Consider the following 16986-nt stretch of genomic DNA (forward strand, 5'->3'; position numbering starts at 1 on the left):
TCCCACGCAGCACTGCCGTTAAGCGAGAGTGCCGGGGTCAATGACCGCCGGTAAACTCGCTCGCGCATGCGCAGTGACACACCGACAGGAACTATGGCTCCTGTCAGTGTGTTGCTGCAGCCGTGGAGAGCAGACATATCTCTGGATGTGTCTGTTCTCCATGGAAAATCTTGATACGTGGCACTTAAATATGTGGCAATTAAATACGTGACACGTGGCACTTATACGTGATACGTGTCACTTAAATACGTGGCACTGAAATACGTGATACGTGGCACTTTGATACGTGGCACGTGTCACTTAAATACGTGGCACGTGGCACTGAAAGATGTGGCACGTGGCACTTTGATACGTGGCACGTGGCACTTTGATACGTGGCACGTGGCACTGAAATATGTGGCACATGGCACTTTGATACGTGGCACGTGGCACTTTGATACGTGGCACGTGGCACTTTGATACGTGGCACGTGGCACTTTGATACGTGGCACTGAAATATGTGGCACGTGGCACTTTGATACGTGGCACGTGTCACTTAAATACGTGGCATGTGGCACGTGGCACTTTGATACGTGGCACGTGTCTCTTAAATACGTGGCACGTGGCACTGAAAGATGTGGCACGTGGCACTTTGATACGTGGCACGTGGCACTGAAATATGTGGCACGTGGCACTTTGATACGTGGCACGTGGCACTTTGATACGTGGCACGTGGCACGTGGCACTTTGATACGTGGCACGTGGCACTTTGATACGTGGCACTGAAATATGTGGCACGTGGCACTTTGATACTTGGCACGTGTCACTTAAATACGTGGCACTGAAATATGTGGGACACGTCGCACAAAAAAGTTACATGTAGTTTTTTTTGTGTCGACGGTCCGCCGAAGCACGACGCATCCGTCGCACGACGGATGCGACATGTAGCAATCCGTCGCAATGCGTCGCTAATGCAAGCCAATGGAGAAAAAACGCATCCTGCAAGCACTTTTGCAGGATGCGTTTTTTCTCCAACGACGCATTGCGACGGAAGCCAAAAAACGCTAGTGTGAAAGTAGCCTAACCCTAACCCTAGCCCTAACCCTAAATTTAGCCCCAACCCTAACCCTAACTCTAACCCTAACCCTAACTCTAACCCTAACCCTAACCCTAACCCTAATTTTAGCCCCAACTTGTCTTCTCCTGCCGGCCGGCAGATGGCAGCAGATGGCGGGCGCACTGCGCATGCGCCCGCCATGATGAAAAAGCCGGCTGGCAGGAGAAGACAGAAGAGGACCCAGGGACCCCGGGTGAGTATGATAGGGTCCCCGAATCCCCCTATTTCTCTGTCCTCTGATGTGCGATCACATCAGAGGACAGAGAAATAACTGATCGCTTTTTTTTTTTTTTTTGTTGCGGTCGCCGGTAAACTGTTAATTACCGGCGATCGCAAAGCAGGGGTCGGTGCAAATCGACCCCGATCATGTTCTTTGGGGTCTCGGCTACCCCCGGCAGCCGAGACCCCAAAGAACATCCGGGTGCCGGGCGGCGGGCGCACTTCGCGTGCGCCCGCCATTTTTTCCCGGAAAAAAGATGGCGGCGCCCATGGGGAGACACGAGGAGCACCGGGGGAGGTAGGTAAGTATTGGGGGGCTATTGGGGGCCATCGGGGACCACATTTCTCTGTCCTCCGATGTGCGATCACATCGGAGGACAGAGAAATTAAACGGCAAATCGCGTTTTTTTTTTTTTTGTTGCGACCGCCGGTAAACGGTTAATTACCGGCGATCGCAACTCGGGGGTCGGTAAAAAACCCCCGAATCATGTTCTCTGGGGTCTCGGCTACCCTCGGCAACCGAGACCCCAGAGAAAATCCGACTCTGGGGGGCGCTATTCACTTTTTCCACAGCGCCGTTAATTAACGGCGCTGTGGTTTAAGTACCCTTAGCGGCCGCCGTTAAAAGGCGTATCGGCGGTCGTTAAGGGGTTAATCTCCCACTGTTTTTTTTTTCAGGGAGAATTAAAAAAAAAAAAAAAAACTCCCAGTATGACTCACTAGGTTTTATGTGCCCCAATAATTTGAGACAGATGGCACACACAAGACCGGCACTCAAGCACAAATGCCAATCTTAATCTCCCACTATGTTTTTTTGTCAGGGAGAATTAAAAAAAAAAAAAAAGGGACTGTCCTACAATTACTATCTACCTGCAGTAATCTCAGCAAGGTATGGCATGCAGCAATAACAAGGAGTGGACAGCTGCACAAAAAAAACAAAAGTGTGGACAAACAAACAAGATAGCTGTGCAGAAAGGAAGGAACAACAGGATTTGTGCTTTGAAAAAAGCAGTTGGTTTGCACAGCGGCGTACACACACAGCAAGGCAGCTATCAGGGTCAGGGAGCCTTCTAGGGCAGCCCAATGAGCTACAGCGCTGAGGAAAAAAAATGTAGCTTCCACTGTCCCTGCAAACAAAAGGTGGTGTTGGACAGTGGAAATCGCTACAGCACAAGCGGTTTGGGGCTTTATGTACCCTGCCTAACACTATCCCTGCTTCTGAAGAAGCGGCAGCAACCTCTCCCTACGCTCAGATCAGCAGCAGTAAGATGGTGGTCGGCGGGAACGCCCCTTTATAGCCCCTGTGACGCCGCAGAAAGCAAGCCAATCACTGCAATGCCCTTCTCTAAGATGGTGGGGACTGAGATCTATGTCATCACGCTGCCCACACTCTGCGTCCACCTTCATTGGCTGAGAAATGGCGCTTTTAGCGTCATTGAAACGCGACTTTGGCGCGAAAGTCGCGTACCGCATGGCCGACCCCATACAGGGATCGGGTCGGGTTTCATGAGACGCCGACTTTGCCAAAAGTCGGCGACTTATGAAAATGACCGATCCGTTTCGCTCAACCCTAGTGGCCATCATTACTTTAAGAAATGAAGGTCAGTCAGTCCGAAAAATTGGGAAAACTTTGAAAGTGTCCCCAAGTTCAGTGGCAAAAACCATCAAGCGCTACAAAGAAACTGGCTTACATGAGGACCGCTCCAGGAAAGGAAGACCAAGAGTCACCTCTGCTTCTGAGGATACGTTTATCCAAGTCACCAGCCTCAGAAATCACAGGTCAACTGCAGCTCAGATTAGAGACCAGGTCAATACCACACAGAGCTCTAGCAGCAGACACATCTCTACAACAACTGTTAAGAGGAGACTTTGTGCAGCAGGCCTTCATGGTAAAATAGCTGCTAAGAAACCACTGCTAAGGACAGGCAACAAGCAGAAGAGACTTGTTTGGGCTAGAGAACACAAGGAATGGACATTAGACAAGTGGAAATCTGTGCTTTGCTCTGATGAGTCCAAATTTGAGATCTTTGGTTCCAACCACCGTGTCTTTGCGCGACGCAGAAAAGGTGAACGGATGGACTCTACATGCCTGGTTCCCACCATGAAGCATGGAGGAGGAGGTATGATGGTGTGGGGGTGCTTTGCTTGTGACACTGTTGGGGATTTATTTAAAATTGAAGGCATACTGAACCAGCATGGCTACCACAGCATCTTGCAGCGGCATGCTATTCCATCCGGTTTGCATTTAGTTGGGCCATCATTTTTCAACAGGACAATGTCCCCAAACACACCTACAGGCTGTGTAAGGGCTATTTGACCAAGAAGAAGAGTGATGGGGTGCTACGCCAGATGACCTGGCTTCCACAGTCACCAGACCTGAACCCAATCGAGATGGTTTGGGGTGAGCTGGACTGCAGAGTGAAGGCAAAAGGGCCAACAAGTGCTAAGCATCTCTGGGAACTCCTTCAAGATTGTTGGAAGACTATTTCCGGTGACTACCTCTAGACGCTCATCAAGAGAATGCCAAGAGTGTGCAAAGCAGTCATAAAATCAAAAGGTGGCTACTTTGAAGAACCTAGAATACAAGACATATTTTCAGTTGTTTCACAATTCCACATGTGTTAATTCATAGTTGTGATGCCTTCAGTGTGAATTTACAATTTTCATAGTCATGAAAATACAGAAAAATCTTTAAATGAGAAGGTGTGTCCAAACTTTTGGTCTGTACTGTATATGTGATAGACTTGCATTTTATAAAGCCACATTCCATGTTAGTAAATTCCAAATGTATAGCTATAAAAACAAAAAACATGAGAATCCAAATAATATTGAGACATCACTTGATTAATGCCCCATTTGTTCTAAACTGGCAAAAGCTGTTTAAAGTTATGAACAATGACTAATTATATCATTCTACATTCCAAGCCACAAAAGGAATATACAACACATATTGTATATACAAATCCCAGTGAAAACAGATAGGCATGATTAACCGAACTAAGACACCATGGAAATCTATACAGTATATGCAGTATAAGTTGAGCAACCAAAAAAGAAATGCAATTAAAACATAAAAAAAATTCTCATGAGAAACTTTTTTGCAAATGTGAGTGGTAAGCTTATTCATAATTGAATCAGTCACAGGCATGAGATCAGCCCAAAAGTCTGAATTAGGAGGGGATTACTTTGTCTCACAGCATCACATATGCCATAAACACATAATCATAAACTGTCTTCCTTCACAATGGCTGCCATAGGAACATATGGATGAATTTGGAAGTGCTCATAACCAAATATCATTGCCTAATTTCTACTCCGGTAGTCATAAAATGCAAACATCCTCTGCCCTGCCATGAAATATGCAATGCAAATCAGTTTCTGTCTCTGATGCTGTATTTGCATCACAGTAACCAGATGCTCATAGGTCTCTGGACCACCGGTTGTTCTACAGTGCAGGTTGTAAATTGAATTTTACTTGGAGCATTTAATCTAAAACCTCAAAAGTGGTTAATAAATTATCAGCACTCAATGACTGATTTGTAGAGATAATTCAATGTAACAGAGATAGCTCATTATGTAAGAAAGAGGGAAAATGTTTGTCCCTCTCCCTAATTTGCATGCTTACACAGGTTAACATCGGTGCACACCATTATTTTATTAATTTGTCACCCCAGGCTAAACTCACGCCTGTTGCATCCTTATCTACAATGTTGGCAAGGTTAAGCTCCAGTTTTACTAAAAAAAGTGAGATCACTTTCACCTGCTGATGTACTGCTAACGTACCACCCTGCCATAACCACCAGAGAAGGAGCATATCATGCAAAAAGAACAGACATACAATAAGCACTATAAAGACCACTTTATAGTGCTTATTGTATGTCTGTTCTTTTTGTTTTTTTTGCTACCTGATGAAGGCTGCACTGTAAAAATAGCAGCCGAAACGCGTTGTACTGTATTTTAAAAATATTTTACAAATATATTTTATTTATGTAGTATAGAGAAATACACCCGCGCTACCTCGCAGAGAACAAAAACCCCAGGGGATATTGTGTGCCGTGCTCACCTGACCACCGTGGATCAACTGCGACTGGTACCACGTTAAAACAAGTCCTTAACCAACAACTACAATAATATTGCTGATGAAACGCAGGGACTCACCAGCAGGGAGTTGCGGCAACATGTGGCGTGATGGATGCAGTCCTGAACGAGGAAGGGTGGTCCGGCATGTAGAGATGTTACCAGAACGGCGGGCGGGCAGAGGGGATCAACCGCACCGCAGCGAGGAGATACGGAAGCTGCGTAGAGTTTTTGGGTTTTTGGTCCCTGTGTTGTCCCGTACTACTGTTGTGACGTCACACGCTGAGCCTTGGGCCAGCCACTCCCCCTTCTCTGCTCATATCCAGGGACACCCCCGGCCAGGGCTTTCCCTGGCTCTACGCAGCTTCCGTATCGCCTCGCTGCGGTGCGGTTGATCCCCTCTGCCCGCCCACCGTTCTGGTAACATCTCTACATGCCGGACCACCCTTCCTCATTCAGGACTGCATCCATCACGCCACATGTCGCCGCAACTCCCTGCTGGTGAGTCCCTGCGTTTCATCAGCAATATTATTGTAGTTGTTGGTTAAGGACTTGTTTTAACGTGGTACCAGTCGCAGTTGATCCACGGTGGTCAGGTGAGCACGGCACACAATATCCCCTGGGGGATCTAGCATACTCTCCTTATGTGCGGGGGCTCCATTATCGTCTGATTGTGTCTTTTGTTCCACTACCCCTCCAGCGCGGATTCAAGTGTTTTTATATTTTATTTATGTATTTTTTTTATTTTGAGAAAATAAATGAATTTTTATTAACATTTTTCACTGGAAGTGGATGCATTCAAAAAATCCGTAGGTGCTTAGCGCCACATTTGCTTGGAGTTTATTTTAACTTTGAATCAGGCTTCTGGAGACATTCACCCGTAAGTTAGGTGGGCTCTCATCGCTTCAGAAATGCCAAACATGGACTCAATATGTGGTTTAGGTACACCGTGGGGCTCAGAAGGGAGGGGGCATTTGGATTTGGGAGCGAATTTACAATTTCTTTTGGTGGGTGGGCAAGCATTTTGCTTTTCCAGAGCCTTTGTGCTACTGAGTCACCCACCAGGGCAGCAGGGTACTCGGTACCGGGTCTGGTATTAAAGGGGAAGTCATGGTGGCTTCGACCCGGTCCGTGGCCCTGGGAGCCCAATAAAGGGGATGGTCTTTTAAGGGAAAAGTGTTTATAAATCTGTCGTGATGCCACCTGTGGTGTTCGGTCAATAGTGGGACAGACGCTGCTTTAAAGGGGTCATCTGGGGGATGTTATTGCAGCACTGATGGTACACTTCCCACAGGTGAAGTGGGGTCCCCAGGGGTCCTAAGGTGTATGGTGGTGATGACAGTTGCCGGTAAATGAGTAAGTGACACAAGTTGTAAGTCTTTACCTGGTTTACTGTAGTTGGCAGGCCACAGTCCAGGGCACCGGCAACAGGTATATACTTTCTGGGGTCTCTACACGACTCCAGGCTCCAGGATGCTGCTGTTCCACAGGCGTAATTTGGGCTATGTCTGTCTGATCTTAATCCCTCCAGTTCTGCTGAGTGTCCTGTAGTTCCACTCTAGCCTCGGGCTCCCGGTACCCGATCTCTGCGCACTGGCTCCTCGGAGGCCTTTTCTCAGCCTCCTTGAGCCCTTGAATCTCTCCTCTGCTCCTTTCCTGTCTGTTCTCGCTCACAGACTGTCTGTCAAATTGAACTCACTCCTCCTCCAAACCAGGATCTTTATTCCGGGAAGCTGCCCTAAAACAGGATTTTTCTCTCCCCCTCCTGGCCTGGATTTGGAAGGTGTTGTGTGTGTGATAACCTGCGAAAGGGAATCTCACTTGTCTCCAGGCATAGCACTACCCTCTCCGAGAGGAAGGCAACACTACTGTGGTACCCAAACTCCTGGGGTGCCACATTCCTCCCGTTAAACCCAGTACTCCTGGACTGGAAAAGGAAACATAAATAACAGGTTAGAAAGACATCTTTGCAAAACATTCTAAATACATCAAAACAGGTTGATAACTTTTCATTCCTTATGGGAGGCACTGTTCTTGAACGTTGCAAGCAAATTTATAAATGTACATCTGGCCTTATACCAGGGTGTCCATGTACATAAGTTTATTAGTACCGATACGAGGGGCCCGTCATGAACCCCCAACATAGGCCTTGGGTGGGCAACAAGGCATATCCAGACACGGGGTTCGCTACGTCAGATGGTTTTAGCTTTGGGTCTGCAGAAACAAAGAATGCTCTACCCAAGCCGGCAAAGTGGGCAGAACCAGGGTGCACCTTGAGGGTGCCAAACTATTGACAAAAACAGTTTTTGGGTAATCCACTGTCCATTACCCCTTTGTCCATTATGAACCTGTAACAAAATACATGCAAACATTTCAAACAGGTAACACCAATTATTGACAGTCCCTGTAACGGGCTGGGATTTGACCATTGGTGCTACGAGCAGACCTACGTAATTCCTGGTCTAATATGTTTGTTGTTGTGTACCCACTAGTGCATATACTATTTGTAGGCCTGCATTGTGCAGATAAACTCGGTAATTGTCTGCAACTTCTCACATTCACCATAGGTCTGACAGTTTCACCAATAGCAGAGGGTGGATTCTCTGGTTCCATTGCTAGGGTGACATTTGCTGCTTGAACCTGCTGGTGTAAAGTCTCTTCTGGTTCAGGATGGTCTGGAATCACATTTTGTTCTTTGTATTTCCAGCTGTGGAAAAGTGAAGACGGGTATCACTATCGCCTGATGTATTTGAGTCCAAGACTGGGGAAAATCTCCAAGAACGGTGTGAATTGTCTTTTCTTCTTCAACCACGGGTTGAGCACTTCCTGGATTTTCTACTTTGTTCCTCAGTTTGTCAGGGCATAATTTGAGATGATCTCTGGATACTGCAGTTGAAGTTTATCCTCCATCTTTACTTATAAGGCATACTTTCATGCTGTCGAAGTTTGAGGGTAGGATAGTATACAGTTCTGCTTCCCACTGGTCGTCAAGTTTGTGCATTCTCCTTTTACCTTTTAGCACTTGTTCACCTGGTGACAAGGCAATTGCAGGGGCACATTGGTTATAGCCTCTCTCTTGTTTTTGTCTTGCCTGTGATAGACTTCTTTCGACGCACTCTTGCACTTGGCGGTACTTTTGTTGTCTCTCGGTATCCCAATCTGCATGAGGAGAGGTATTTTCTGGGGTTAGGACTCCCATGTCTAGATCAACTGGTAGTTTACTAGATCTTCCTCTCTTCAGGTATGCTGGAGTACAGTTGGTGGAATTCACTGGAATGTGGTTGCACAAATCTACCAAGTCTGGTAACTTTTCTGGTTTCTGGCCATAAGTTTATTTCATGTAAAGGCATGTATTGCAGTAAGTCAATCACTACTTGGTTCATCTTTTCACACATTCCGTTGGTTTGCGGGTGGTACGGTGTGGTTCTAATCTTTTTGCATCTGTACAGGTTGCAGAATTCTTGAAACACTTCCGTTTCAAATGGTGGTCCTTGGTTAGTAAGTACCTTCTCAGGATATCCATGTGGTCTACAGAAGTGCTGTTGGAAGGCTTTGGCTGCCGTCTTTGCTGTCTGGTCCTTGACAGGTACTACAACCAGGAATCTGGAGTAATGGTCCACAATATTCAAAGTGTAGACTGTTGTGAACTATACTTCTTGGCTCCCTCTTGTGGTCACTAGTGATTTGGCACTTGGATTGTCTTTTACCAGGTTGGTACTCACCTGCTTCATTAGGCCTGGGGTGTTGCTATTTAAACTTCCTGGATTCTCAGTCCAGTGCCTGGCATCCTTGTAATCAGTTCATTTCTGTTTGCTCCTGTCTTCAGGTCCTGGTTCTTTGCAAGATAAGCTAAGTCCTGCTTTCTTTTTTGTTATTTTGCTTGTTCATATTTTTGTCCAGCTTGTACAAAATGTGATTCCTGATATTGCTGGAAGCTCTAGGGGGCTGATATTCTCCCCCCTCACCGTTAGTCGGTTTGGGGGTTCTTGGATATTCAGCATGGATATTTTGCAGGGTTTTTTGCTGACCATATAAGTCATCTTACTATTTTCTGCTATTAGTCAGTGGGCCTCTCTTTGCTAAAATCTAGTTCATTCTTACGTTTGTCTTTTCTTCTTACCTCACCGTTATTATTTGTTGGGGGCTTGTATTACTTTGGGGTCTTTTCTCTGGCGACCCTCAGGATTGGGCTTTCTCGTTAGCGCCAGGAGATCCGGCATTGGCGGATGTTGATGCGTTTTTTCTGGCGCTCGGATTGCTTTATGAGGAGCCTAATCTTGAAATTCAGGCAGAAAAAGCTCTACTGGCTATCTCTCAGGGCCAGGATGAAGCCAAAGTGTATTGCCAAAAATTTCGGAAATGGTCCGTGCTTACTCAATGGAATGAATGTGCTCTGGCCGCAAATTTCAGAAATGGCCTTTCTGAAGCCATTAAGAATGTGATGGTGGGTTTCACAATTCCTACAAGTCTGAATGATTCTATGGCGCTGGCTATTTAGATTGATCGGCGTTTGCGGGAGCGCAAATCCGCTAATCCTCTGGCGGTGTTGTCTGAACAGACACCTGTTTCAATGCAATGTGATAGAAACCCCGATCCAGCAATGCAATGTGATAGAATCCTGACTAGAACCGAACGACAAAATCATAGACGACAGAATGGGCTGTGTTTTTACTGTGGTGATTCTACACATGTTATATCAGCATGCTCTAAACGCCTAACCAAGGTTGTCAGTCCTGTCTCCATTGGTAATTTGCAGCCTAAATTTATTTTGTCTGTGACTTTAATTTGTTCATTGTCTTCCTACCCTGTTATGGCGTTTGTGGATTCAGGTGCTGCCCTGAGTCTTATGGACTTGTCGTTTGCCAAGCGCTGCGGTTTTGTCCTGGAGCCTTTAAAAATTCCTATTCCTCTCAGAGGAATTGATGCTACGCCACTGGCGGAAAATAAACCGCAGTTTTGGACACAAGTGACCATGTGCATGACTCCTGAACATCGGGAGGTGATTCGTTTTCTTGTTCTGCATAAAATGAATGATTTGGTCATTGTTTTTCTCTCGTTTTGACTTTGTGGTCTCGTACCTACCTGGTTCGAAGAATGTTAAGGCTGATGCTCTTTCTAGGAGCTTTGTGCCTGACTCTCCTGGAGTCTCGGAGCCAGCTGGTATTCTTAAAGAGGGAGTAATCGTGTCGGCCATATCTCCTGATTTGCGACGTGTGTTGCAGAGATTTCAGGCTGGTAGACCTGACTCTTGTCCACCCGACAGACTGTTTGTTCCTGATAAATGGACCAGCAGAGTCATTTCCGAGGTTCATTCCTCGGTGTTGGCGGGGCATCCGGGAATTTTTGGTACCCGAGATTTGGTGGCTAGGTCCTTTTGGTGGCCTTCCTTGTCACGGGATGTGCGGTCATTTGTGCAGTCCTGTGGGACTTGTGCTCGGGCTAAGCCTTGTTGTTCTCGTGCTAGCGGGTTGCTTCTGCCCTTGCCCATCCCGAAGAGGCCTTGGACACACATTTCCATGGATTTCATTTCTGATCTTCCGGTGTCTCAAGGAATGTCTGTCATCTGGGTGGTGTGTGATCGTTTTTCCAAGATGGTCCATTTGGTACCCTTGCCTAAGTTGCCTTCCTCTTCCGATCTGGTTCCTTTGTTTTTTCAGAATGTGGTTCGTTTACACGGCATTCCGGAGAATATCGTGTCCGACAGAGGATCCCAGTTTGTGTCCAGATTCTGGCGATCTTTTTGTGCTAAAATGGGCATTGATTTGTCGTTTTCATCTGCCTTCCATCCTCAGACTAATGGTCAAACGGAGCAAACTAATCAGACACTGGAGGCTTATTTGAGATGTTTTGTTTCTGCGGACCAGGATGATTGGGTGACCTTCTTGCCATTGGCGCAGTTTGCCCTTAATAATTGGGCTAGTTCCGCTACTTTGGTTTCGCCATTCTTCTGCAACTCTGGTTTTCATCCTCGTTTCTCCTCGGGTCATGTTGAGTCTTCTGACTGTCCTGGGGTGGATTCCGTGGTGGATAGGTTGCAGCGGATTTGGAATCATGTGGTGGACAACTTGAAGTTGTCACAGGAGAAGGCTCAGCGTTTTGCCAACCGCCGCCGCGGTGTGGGCCCCCGACTTCGTGTTGGGGATTTGTGTTATGACCCCAGTGGACAGGGTCTCAGAGGAACGTGTAAGTCTGCAAGATACAAAAATCCAGCTCATAGGGCTGTGGTAACTGGGTTGACCAAATAGCTACTCCTAACGCCAACACTAGAAGTAGCCAGGGATCATGCCTACGGTGATCGCTAGATGACTCGCGCCAGCCGGAGAATCTAACTACCCCTACGAGAAGAAAACAAAGACCTCTCTTGCCTCCAGAGAAAGGGACCCCAAAGCAAGATACAAGCCCCCCACAAATAATAACGGTGAGGTAAGAGGAAATGACAAACACAGAAATGAACCAGGTTCAGCAAAGAGAGGCCAGCTTACTAATAGCAGAATATAGCAAGATAACTTATCTGGTCAACAAAAACCCTATAAAAATCCACGCTGGAGATTCAAGAACCCCCGAACCGTCTAACGGTCCGGGGGGAGAACACCAGCCCCCTAGAGCTTCCAGCAAAGGTCAGGATACAGATAGGAACAAGCTCGACAAAAATACCAAACAAAACAAAAGCAAAAAGCAAAGAAGCAGACTTAGCTTGAAAAACAGGAACCAGGATCAGAGGACAAGAGCACAACAGATTAGCTCTGATTTCAACGATGCCAGGCATTGAACTGAAGGTCCAGGGAGCTTATATAGCAACGCCCCTGAACTAACGGCCCAGGTGAGGATATAGGAAAAGACAGACGCTCCAGAGTCAAATCACTAATGACCACTAGAGGAAGCAAAAAGCAAAATCACAACAGTACCCCCCCCTTAGTGAGGGGTCACCGAACCCTCACCACGACCACCAGGGCGATCAGGATGAGCGGCGTGAAAGGCACGAACTAAATCGGCCGCATGAACATCAGAGGCGACCACCCAGGAATTATCTTCCTGACCATAGCCCTTCCACTTGACCAGGTACTGAAGCCTCCGCCTGGAGAGATGAGAATCCAAGATCTTCTCCACCACGTACTCCAACTCGCCCTCAACCAACACCGGAGCAGGAGGCTCAGCAGAAGGAACCACAGGCACAACGTACCGCCGCAACAAGGACCTATGAAACACGTTGTGGATAGCAAACGACACAGGTAGATCCAGGCGAAAGGATACAGGATTAAGAATTTCCAATATCTTGTAAGGACCAATAAAACGAGGTTTAAATTTGGGAGAGGAAACCTTCATAGGAACAAAGCGGGAAGAAAGCCACACCAAATCCCCAACACGTAGTCGGGGACCCACACCGCGGCGGCGGTTGGCAAAGCGCTGAGCCCTCTCCTGTGACAACTTCAAGTTGTCCACCACAAGATTCCAGATCCGCTGCAACCTATCCACCACAGAATCCACCCCAGGGCAGTCAGAAGGCTCCACATGACCCGAAGAAAAACGAGGGTGGAAACCAGAGTTGCAGAAAAACGGCGAAACCAAGGTGGCGGAACTAGCCCGATTATTAAGGGCAAACTCAGCTAACGGCAAGAAGGTCACCCAATCGTCCTGATCAGCAGAGACAAAACACCTCAAATAAGCCTCCAAAGTCTGATTAGTTCGCTCCGTCTGTCCATTAGTCTGAGGATGGAAAGCAGACGAAAACGACAAGTCAATGCCCATCCTACTACAAAAGGATCGCCAGAACCTGGAAACAAACTGGGATCCTCTGTCTGACACAATATTCTCAGGGATGCCGTGCAAACGAACCACGTTCTGGAAAAACACAGGAACCAGATCGGAAGAGGAAGGCAGTTTAGGCAAAGGAACCAAATGGACCATCTTGGAGAAGCGATCACATATCACCCAGATAACAGACATGCCCTGAGACACCGGAAGATCAGAAATGAAATCCATGGAGATATGTGTCCAAGGTCTCTTAGGGACAGGCAAGGGCAAGAGCAATCCGCTGGCACGAGAACAGCAAGGCTTAGCTCGAGCACAAGTCCCACAGGACTGTACAAATGACCGCACATCCCTAGACAAGGAAGGCCACCAAAAGGATCTGGCCACCAGATCTCTGGTGCCAAAAATTCCTGGGTGACCTGCCAACACCGAGGAATGAACCTCGGAAATGACTCTGCTGGTCCACTTATCAGGCACAAACAGTCTGTCAGGTGGACAAGAATCAGGCCTATCAGCCTGAAATCTCTGCAACACACGTCGCAGATCAGGAGAAATAGCTGACAAGATAATACCATCCTTAAGAATACCAACAGGTTCAGCGACTCCAGGAGCATCAGGCACAAAGCTCCTGGAAAGAGCATCGGCCTTCACATTCTTTGAACCTGGTAAATACGAGACAACAAAGTCAAATCGGGAGAAAAACAATGACCAGCGGGCCTGTCTAGGATTCAGGCGTTTAGCAGACTCGAGATACATCAGATTTTTGTGATCAGTCAAGACCACCACACGATGCTTAGCACCCTCGAGCCAATGACGCCACTCCTCAAATGCCCATTTCATGGCCAACAACTCCCGATTGCCCACATCATAATTTCGCTCCGCAGGCGAAAATTTCCTAGAGAAAAAGGCGCAAGGTCTCATAACAGAGCAACCAGGGCCTCTCTGCGACAAAACGGCCCCTGCTCCAATCTCTGAAGCATCCACCTCAACTTGAAAGGGAAGCGAGACATCAGGCTGGCACAAAACAGGCGCCGAAGTAAACCGACGTTTCAACTCCTGGAAAGCCTCCACGGCAGCAGGAGCCCAATTAACCACATCGGAGCCCTTCTTGGTCATATCCGTCAAAGGTTTCACAATGCTAGAAAAGTTAGCGATAAAACGACGGTAGAAGTTAGCGAAACCCAAGAACTTCTGAAGACTCTTAACTGACGAGGGCTGAGTCCAATCAAGAATAGCTCGGACCTTGACTGGGTCCATCTCCACAGCAGAAGGGGAAAAAATGAACCCCAAAAAGGGAACCTTCTGTACACCAAAAAGACACTTTGAGCCCTTGACAAACAAAGAATTTTCACGCAAAATTTTAAAGACCATCCTGACCTGCTCCACATGCGTGTCCCAATTATCAGAAAAAACCAGAATATCATCCAGATAAACGATCAGAAATTTATCCAGATAGTTCCGGAAAATGTCATGCATAAAGGACTGAAAAACTGAAGGGGCATTAGAGAGCCCAAAAGGCATCACCAAGTACTCAAAATGACCTTCGGGCGTATTGAATGCGGTTTTCCATTCATCCCCTTGCTTAATGCGCACAAGGTTGTACGCACCACGAAGGTCTATCTTGGTAAACCACTTGGCACCTTTAATCCGGGCAAACAAGTCAGACAACAGCGGCAAAGGATACTGAAATTTGACAGTGATCTTATTTAAAAGCCGATAGTCAATACAAGGCCTCAAAGATCCGTCCTTTTTAGCCACAAAAAAGAATCCCGCACCAAGAGGGGAAGAAGACGGACGGATGTGTCCTTTCTCCAGAGACTCCTTGATATATGAACGCATAGCGGTATGTTCAGGTATCGACAGATTAAACAGTCTTCCCTTAGGAAATTTACTGCCTGGAATCAAATCTATTGCACAGTCACATTCCCTATGAGGAGGCAATGCACTGGACCTGGACTCGCTAAAGACATCCTGATAATCAGACAAGTACTCCGGAACTTCCGAAGGCGTAGAAGAAGCAATAGACACAGGCAGGGAATCCTCATGAATACCACGACAGCCCCAACTAGACACTGACATAGCCTTCCAGTCAAGGACTGGATTATGGGTCTGTAACCATGGCAGCCCCAAAACAACCAAATCATGCATTTTATGTAGAACGAGAAAACGTATCACCTCGCGGTGTTCAGGAGTCATGCACATGGTAACCTGTGTCCAATACTGCGGCTTATTTTCTGCCAATGGCGTAGCATCAATACCCCTAAGAGGGATAGGATTTTCTAATGGTTCAAGAATAAAACCACAGCGCTTAGCAAATGAGAGATCCATAAGACTCAGGGCAGCACCCGAATCTACAAACGCCATGACAGGATAAGATGACAGTGAGCAAATCAAAGTTACAGACAGAATAAACTTAGGATGCAAATTACCAACGGTGACAGGACTAACAACCTTAGATATACGTTTAGAGCATGCTGAGATAACATGTGTAGAATCACCACAGTAGTAGCACAAGCCATTCCGGCGTCTATGAATTTTCCTCTCATTTCTAGTCAGGATTCTATCACATTGCATCAAATCAGGTGTCCGTTCAGACAACACCATGAGGGAATTTGCGGTTTTTCTATCGCATTGCATCACATCAGGTGTCTGTTCAGACAACAACATGAGGGAATTTGCGGTTTTGCGCTCCCGCAACCGCCGGTCAATTTGAATAGCCAGGGACATGGTATCATTCAGACCTGTGGGAATGGGAAAACCCACCATAACATTCTTAATGGCCTCAGAAAGGCCATTTCTAAAATTAGCGGCCAGTGCACACTCGTTCCAATGTGTCAGCACGGACCATTTCCGAAATTTTTGGCAATACACCTCAGCCTCGTCCTGGCCCTGAGACATAGCCAGCAAGGCTTTCTCTGCCTGAATCTCAAGATTGGGTTCCTCATAAAGTAAACCGAGCGCCAGAAAAAACGCATCAATATCAGCCAATGCCGGATCTCCTGGCGCCAACGAAAAAGCCCAATCCTGAGGGTCACCCCGTAAGAATGAAATAACAATTTTTACTTGTTGAGCAGAGTCTCCAGACGAACAAGGTTTCAGGGACAAAAATAATTTACAATTATTCCTGAAATTCCTAAACTTAAATCGGTCTCCTGAAAACAGTTCAGGAATCGGAATCTTGGGTTCAGACCTAGGATTTCTGGTAACATAATCTTGTATACCCTGCACACGAGCGGCAAGCTGGTCCACACTTGTAATCAAGGTCTGGACATTCATGTCTGCAGCAAGCTTAAGCCACTCTGAGGTAAAGGGGAAAAGAAAAAAAAAAATGAGAGAGGGAAAAAAAAAAACTCAAAATTTTCTTTCTTATAATCCCACTTCTGCAATGCATTAAACATTTAATACTGGCATGGCATACTGTTATGACCCCAGTGGACAGGGTCTCAGAGGAACGTGTAAGTCTGCAAGATACAAAAATCCAGCTCATAGGGCTGTGGTAACTGGGTTGACCAAATAGCTACTCCTAACGCCAACACTAGAAGTAGCCGGGGATCATGCCTACGGTGATCGCTAGATGACTCGCGCCAGCCGGAGAATCTAACTACCCCTAGGAGAAGAAAACAAAGACCTCTCTTGCCTCCAGAGAAAGGGACCCCAAAGCAAGATACAAGCCCCCCACAAATAATAACGGTGAGGTAAGAGGAAATGACAAACACAGAAATGAACCAGGTTCAGCAAAGAGAGGCCAGCTTACTAATAGCAGAATATAGCAAGATAACTTATCTGGTCAACAAAAACCCTATAAAAATCCACGCTGGAGATTCAAGAACCCCCGAACCGTCTAA

This window comes from Ranitomeya variabilis, chromosome 1, assembly GCF_051348905.1.
Source record: "Ranitomeya variabilis isolate aRanVar5 chromosome 1, aRanVar5.hap1, whole genome shotgun sequence".
Taxonomy (NCBI): Eukaryota; Metazoa; Chordata; class Amphibia; order Anura; family Dendrobatidae; genus Ranitomeya; species Ranitomeya variabilis.